This window comes from Phoenix dactylifera, chromosome 4, assembly GCF_051530095.1.
Source record: "Phoenix dactylifera cultivar Ajwa chromosome 4, Ajwa_hap1_PhDact_Kaust_v1.1, whole genome shotgun sequence".
Lineage (NCBI taxonomy): Eukaryota > Viridiplantae > Streptophyta > Magnoliopsida > Arecales > Arecaceae > Phoenix > Phoenix dactylifera.
Window position 1 is genome coordinate 12,104,102 of NC_143193.1, and position 7,544 is coordinate 12,111,645.

Consider the following 7,544-nt stretch of genomic DNA (forward strand, 5'->3'; position numbering starts at 1 on the left):
ATCTCAAATTTTTGAAGTTTCATCCTTAACCAAATATAAAAGAAAGGGAAAGAAAATCAAAAGTTTAAGTTGGCAATATTTGGATGAAAAAGGGGGAGACTTCACTCTCAAATTTGAAAAGCTGAAATTCAGCAACTTGAGCTCTTCTAGAACAAATTTTCTAATTTTAAGATAAGTATCAATTTGCTCATACTCAATATTTTGTAATCATCAAAAAGGGAGAGATTGAGGATGATAGTATTATTTTGATGATTAACCCAATCATTGAGGAAATATCTAATTAAATACTACAAGTTAATATGATACATTATTACTGAATTCGACACTCTCGATACATTAGAAGAATGAGATCAAGAGGTCTTTCAATGACTAATAATAAGATAAAATTTGCGATAGAAAAGGGATAGTGAATTATAAATTCTAATTCAGCAAAGTTTCAAGTGAAACATACTCTTAAGGGCACAATAGTAATTTTCATTGTTAAGAGTATGTAGTACTACCATGGCATACATTCAAAATTGCTTAAAGTATATTTCATTGATTGTACGGATGAGTCTAACCTTAAGATGCAGCAAAGTATGGAATGAGTCGTCCCCAACAAAGGTGGAGTCGACCCTGGCACATCATGGAACCATCAGGCACATCTCTGCGAAAATGGCACGGATGAACAGTAGTGGAGTCGACCCCAAGTATGGTTGAGTCGACCCCAGCTTCAAGCCTCAAGAAAATAAGTCTCTGAAATTTACTGAGAGGGTCGACCCCAACCTTTCTTGAGCCGACCTCAGATGGAGCCGACCCCAGGAATGCTTGAGTCGACCCCAATGGAGTCGATGATGAGAGCACAAAAGTGCGACCTATATGTCACCTAAATTAGTATTATTGCTAACCGATAATGATAAATTCACTGGATTAATATTATATTTGGGTTTGGCACAGATTTTCATAAATTAGAGATAAAATGCGCATTGAGTACAAATTTAACTAAAGAATGATCCCTTCCCAGATCCGACCCGGTTGAAGATCGGGTCGGGTCCGAGTCGGGTTCGGGTCCGAATCGGGTCCAATTTCCTTATGCTTTTAGAAAAGAATTTTGGGCAAATCTAAATTGACCATATCATAACTATGAGGTGCTAGGTGACCCATGACTTGAAAAACTTGCAATTGACCTCCAGTCAGAACAGATGACCCTACAAGCCAAATTTCATATCATACTATTTTTTTTATATGACTAATTGGACGGAACTTGGTGTCTCCCAGCTCCCTCTCAGGAGGGCAAAGAAAGGCCCAGACCTTCTTCCAAAATTCAATTCCATTGCAGAAACTGGCACATGACCCAAGCCATCTTCAAGCATCCACCGCATCCCCAGCTCCTTCCAAATCCTCCACGCCAACGCAGCCAAGCTCCATGTCGGCTCCTCCCCGGCGATCCCGCGTCCGTGAAGGAAACCCGAGCCTCCCAAATCGGCAGCCATCAAGGAGCCACCTCACGGATCGCGTCCAAACCTCGGATCCCGCCATCATCCCGCCCGGATTCCTCCGCATCCAAGCATCCGTGCCAGCTCGGCCGTGATCCAAGCCAGATGATCCCACGGCAGCTCGTCCCAGCTTCTCAGCCATGCGCCCATTCCGGATTCCCAGCGAGCCCGTGATCCTTCTTCCGCATTCAACGCCCAGCTCCTTCCCAAATCAAGCATCCACACATCAACCTCCCGTGATCCCAGCAGCGCCCAAAGAAGGAACTCCGCGCCTCCCTTCCGCATCAGGCGTCCGGCGATCTCGCGTCCGTGGCCAAAGAGGGAAGCCGTCCGGAGCATGCCCACCATTTCCTCGTCCATCCCAGCATCCCAGACAACCCATGATTCCATTTCAAGTGCATCCGCGGCTATAAGAGGGGAAGGAGGAGAAGAGGCGGGGAGGAGGAAAAGAAACAGGGGAGGAAGAGTGCTCGATTTTGGGTGGAAACCAAGGGAGGAGGTGCTCTGTGTCGGTTCCAAAAAAACAGAGGAGGGGCCCTGTTTTCCGAGAAGAAGGAAGAAGAAAGTATTATTTTATTTTTTATTTTTTTTTTAGTGTTCAGCCGAGTTGTTGGTTCCTTTTATTTCAAGGATTTTCTTTTATATTCTTGTAATCAATTTTTTTTTATGAAATCCGTGTTTTAGGTTTGGTTTAATATTTGCTTAATATACAATCTATCAATTTTCTTTTATACAATCCGTGCTCTAGGTTTGGTTTAGTCTCCGCAATTTATTTTATATTCTGAAATTTTTAGTTTTAAGATAACTATGAAATTTATTTTTGCTGTTCACACTGACGATTTTAATTCATAATCTGTTTTTAGAAATCGATCCCTACTCTGCATCCAATTTCAATTGCAAAGTTTTTCTTCTGCCCTTTGTTTAATTTAAATTAGAAAACATTCAACATCCCCGACGTAATGTTTTTCTTTTGATATTCAAAAATCGATTTTGAATCCGAGTGAATGTTCTAACTTTTATGCAACTCCAATCGCCTCCCTGTGGATCGACCTCTTACGACCACTATTCTTCGAGTAGGAAAGGTAAGAGTAAAGAATTAAATTTAACTTTTGTCCGTCGGTTCTAACAATGATCCGTCTAGCGTATTTTTAGTTAGACAGGAAAGGACGAACAAAATTTTGGCGCCGTTGCCGGGGAGGCAAATCGAGAAGCAAGAACGATCACGAAGATCAAATCAAATTTTGGATGCCCGGAGTGAACGCACTCCGGTAGTAAGTTTTTATTTTTATTAATTTTTCTTATTTTGATTATTTTTAGTTAGTAATTTCGTAGTTATTATTAGTTATTATAATTTTTTATTAGTTATTCTGAAATTTGAAATTCGAAATTTAAAGTTTTCTAAAAAAAATCAAAAAATTTAAATTCAAAATTTGAATTCTGTGATTCGAAATTTGAAATTTAAAAAAAAAATTAAAAAAAAAGTTAATTAAATTAAAAAAAAATTCAAAAAAAAATATTATTTTTGCTAGTAATCGATAGGGTGCAATCCCCCGAGGTGATCATACCTCTATTGGGACTCCTCACGGAGTAATCTCCAGAGCTTATTCAATGGGCATTCGGAGATTGACTGACGCATAAGGATTAGTTTTAGTTTACATTCAAGTTATTCCTATATTAGAAATTATAAAAAAACAACATAAAATTAAAAAAAATTTAAGAAAAATAAAAAAAAATTGCTTGCTCATTTAATCAGTACAACCTAATGACATTGCATAAACTTTAAAAAAACCATTGATTATTTGCTGCATTTAGTATTAAGCATTTGCATAAAGTAATTAAGGGCAAAACCCATTAAAAAGATAAGGTCGGGAAGTCATTACCTGTCCTTAGCCCAAAAATCACCACCTTGCATACTTATCCTAAGCCAAATTAAATTAAAATCAAATTAGACGTTGGTCTTAGGGTTTTCGAGCTCAATTAGGCTCTTGGAAAGAAGCGGCTGAAAGCCACTCCAGTGAGAATTTAGTAATTGGTGATGTCTAGGAAAGTTTTACAACAGTGAGAACTATTACGGGTATTGTGGTATCGGTATATCCCTTCTGGCACCACCACACACCTCGGGACTTTCCTGGTCACTGATTACTGGATTGTTTAACTGGTAAGCTCAAGCTTAATCTGAAAGGAAGATTAGGAGCTGTCTAATCTAGGAGAGAATTTCAGGAACTTTTTAACCTGATACATCTCTGTGCAACTAGATTTAAGAAGCTGCTAAACCTCACTTAGTTCTAAGACTAATAGGGTCAAATTGTTGTGTGGTGTTGGTTGTGGTCATCTGTGTCTAGCCCTTCTCTTCTCTTAGGATTTCGTTCATTTTAGGAGTCAAATATAATGAAGTGTTGATAATGTATGCATGGTAGAAGGTCATTAAGGGATAAGCTAACCCCATTTGATCCTGAGATTGACAGAACTTTTCATCATAACCTGCGAACTGTAAACCAACCGTCGATCTCTACAATGGGTGAACATATTAGAACCCTGAATGAATTGTTTGCACCCGCATCCGCTAGTCCCCCTACTTGCATAGTATTACCAATTAATAATGCAGCCCAATTCGAGATTCGGGCTGCAACAATAAACATGTTACCCAAGTTTCATGGGTTCGAGAGTGAACAACCCTACATTCATCTAAACAAATTTTTGACAATCTGTCAAACGTTTAGAAATCAAAATTTAGATGAAGAGGGTATTAAATTAAGGTTATTTCCCATGACTTTAGAGGATCGTGCTGCTGCATGGCTGTATTCCCTAGCTTCAAATTCCATCACATCATGGGAACAACTATCTAGGAAGTGCATGGCTAAGTTCTATCCTATGGTGAAGACTGAAAAAATTAAGGATGCCATCAGAACTTTTAGAGAAAAATCTGAGGAGGAATTTTCTCAACTTTGGGAAAGATTCCATGATCTTTTGGTCAAGTGCCCGCACCATGGGCTTGACAAGGCTGATTTAGTACATTTCTTTTACAAAGGACTACCTCCAGCACATAGAAACATGATCGAGTCCATGCACGAGGGTAGGTTCATGAACCAAACCCCGGATCAAGCCTATGAATTTCTTGTTGACTTAGCCGAGAACGCCCAAAATTGGAGTAGCTATGGTGAGGAAGTAAATAGAGATGAGTTTGGGTCTAGAAAATCAGGTAATTATGAAATGAAGGCAGACCCAGAACTCAAAAATGTCATGTCCAATCTGGTGACTGGAATGAACAACTTAAGCAAAAAGTTTGATGCTTTTACTGTTTCTACAAGCTCGAGTTCATACAAAGAGTTAAATCCCATCATGAAAGTGGATCATGAGCCGCATAGTTTATGTATCTTGTGTAATAATTCTGAGCATCTAGTGGAGTATTGTCCTAGTTTACCCAACATTAAGGCTGAGCAGGCAAATGCTCTAAACTCATATAGTGCCTTCAAGAAGCCCACTCCCAATTCATTCAGCCCAGTCTACCACCCTGATAATAGGTTCCACCCAAATTTCTCATACAAGCAAAATGAACCTATTCAGCATCAAGGTGGTCCACCAGGTTTTCAGAAGAATTTTCCCAGGATAGGTCCATCACAAATAAACCAATTATTGGCTCCACCTATTCCTACTTATAGTGCCCCTATCCCTCAGCAAACTACATCATTGGAAGCCATGATGGCTAACATGATGAAGCAGCAACAAGACTTCATCCAACAACAACAACAGACCAACATGGCTCAAACCCAGACTAACCAATTTCATGCGCAAGCAATTGCAAAACTTGAGGTTAGTCTGAGCCAAATAGCCAACTCTCTAGGGGATAGGAAGAAAGGTGAATTGCCCAGTCAGCCAGTGCCTAACCCTAGTAGGCAACAGAATCAAGGGCCGAGAGGCCAGTTTCATATTGATTCTAATGGAAACCCTACCCATGAAGTCCAGGCAATTACCACTTTACGGTCTGGCAAGCAAGTGGACAACAAGGTCCAACTTCCTGTGCAAGAAAAAGAAGAAAAGCATGAGCCAAACCCCACCTAGAAAAAGACACAAGAACAGGGAACACAAGGAATAGAGGAGAAACCAATAGAAACTTACACACCTAAGGCTCCCTTTCCTAGTAGACTACAAGATTCAAAGAAAAAATCTCAGTACGATGAAATCATGGAAGTCTTTAAAAATGTCCAAATAAATTTACCCTTCCTAGATGCCATCAGACAGATCCCCTCCTATACAAAATTCTTAAAAGACTTAACCACGGTGAAAAGAAAAACCAGTATTCCTAGGCAAGCTGTGATGGCTGCACAAGCCTCATCTCTTATTCAACAACAGATTGCCCCAAAATACAAGGACCCTGGTTGCCCCACTGTTGAAATTAAAATAGGAGAAACCATCATTCGGAGAGCCCTATTAGACTTAGGAGCAAGTGTGAACCTATTACCCTATTCTGTCTACACCGAACTAGGTTTGGGGGAATTAAAGCCCACAAACATTACTTTGTCATTAGCAGATAGGACTGTGAAGTATCCTAAGGGAATTGTAGAGGATGTAATTGTAAAGGTAAATGAGTTTTATTACCCTGTGGATTTTGTAGTCCTCGAAACTGAACCAGTGAAAAACCCAGGTAGTCACATCCCGGTAATTCTTGGTAGACCATTTTTGGCCACTTCAAATGCTGTGATCAGTTGCCGAAATGGGATAATGACCTTAGCATTTGGAAACTTGACCGTCCAACTCAATGTCTTTCACAGTAGTAATCAACCATCTGAGAAGGACGATTTAGAAGAAATTCACATGATTGAAAACATAATCAGTAAGTCCTTCGAGGAATCAAGTTATTCTGATCCACTAGAAAGATGTTTGGCCTAATTCAGTCAAGATTGTGAGAAAGAAGAGTCGAATCAGGAAGTTAATGCATTATTAGATTCCATTCCTGTAATGGATACTAGCAGATGGGCTACCAAATTTGAATCATTACCTATACCTGAATCCCAGCTAGTACCTTCAAGTGTCAAACCTCCCCAGCTTGAACTTAAAGATCTACCTAAAAACTTAAAATATGCATTTCTAGGGGACAACAACACCTTACCTGTTATTATTGCATCAAATTTAACTGAAGAACAGGAAGAGAAGTTGTTAAATATCCTTCAGAAAAATCAAGAAGCAATCGGCTGGTCTATAGTTGATATTAAGGGGATTAGCCCTTCTGTGGTCCAACATAAAATCCATTTAGAAGAGAATGCAAAAACCTCTAGAGAACCACAAAGGCGACTTAACCCAGTCATGAAGGATGTGGTTCTAGCTGAAATCATTAAACTCTTAGATGCAGGGATTATATATCCTATTTCTGATAGCCAGTGGGTGAGCCCAGTTCAAGTCGTACCCAAGAAATCTGGAGTTACAGTGATCAAGAATGACCAAAATGAGTTAGTCCCAACTCGAATCCAAACTGGATGGCGAGTGTGCATCGACTACAGAAAGCTGAACGCCATGACTAGGAAAGACCACTTCCCACTACCCTTCATTAACCAAATGTTAGAACGTCTAGCTGGCCACTCCCATTACTGTTTCCTCGATGGTTATTCTGGATATAACCAAGTCCCTATCGCACGTGAGGATCAAGAGAAAACCACATTCACCTGTCCTTATGGCACTTTTGCTTATCGTCGCATGCCTTTTGGGCTATGCAATGCACCAGCTACATTCCAACGGTGTATGATGAGTATTTTCTCCGACATGGTAGAGAAATTTTTAGAAGTTTTCATGGATGATTTTTCTGTATTTGGATCCAATTTTGAGGAATGTCTACACCACTTGACACTTGTGGTAGAACGCTGCAAACAGAAAAACTTAGTTCTTAACTGGGAGAAGTGTCATTTCATGGTAGAATCAGGTATTGTTTTAGGACACATTGTGTCACAAAGGGAAATTGAGGTGGATAAGGCCAAAGTAGAATTAATTGCTAAATTGCCACCTCCCAAAACTGTTAGGGAAGTCAGATCCTTTTTAGGGCATGCGGGTTTTTACCGCCGCTTTATCAAGGATTTCAGT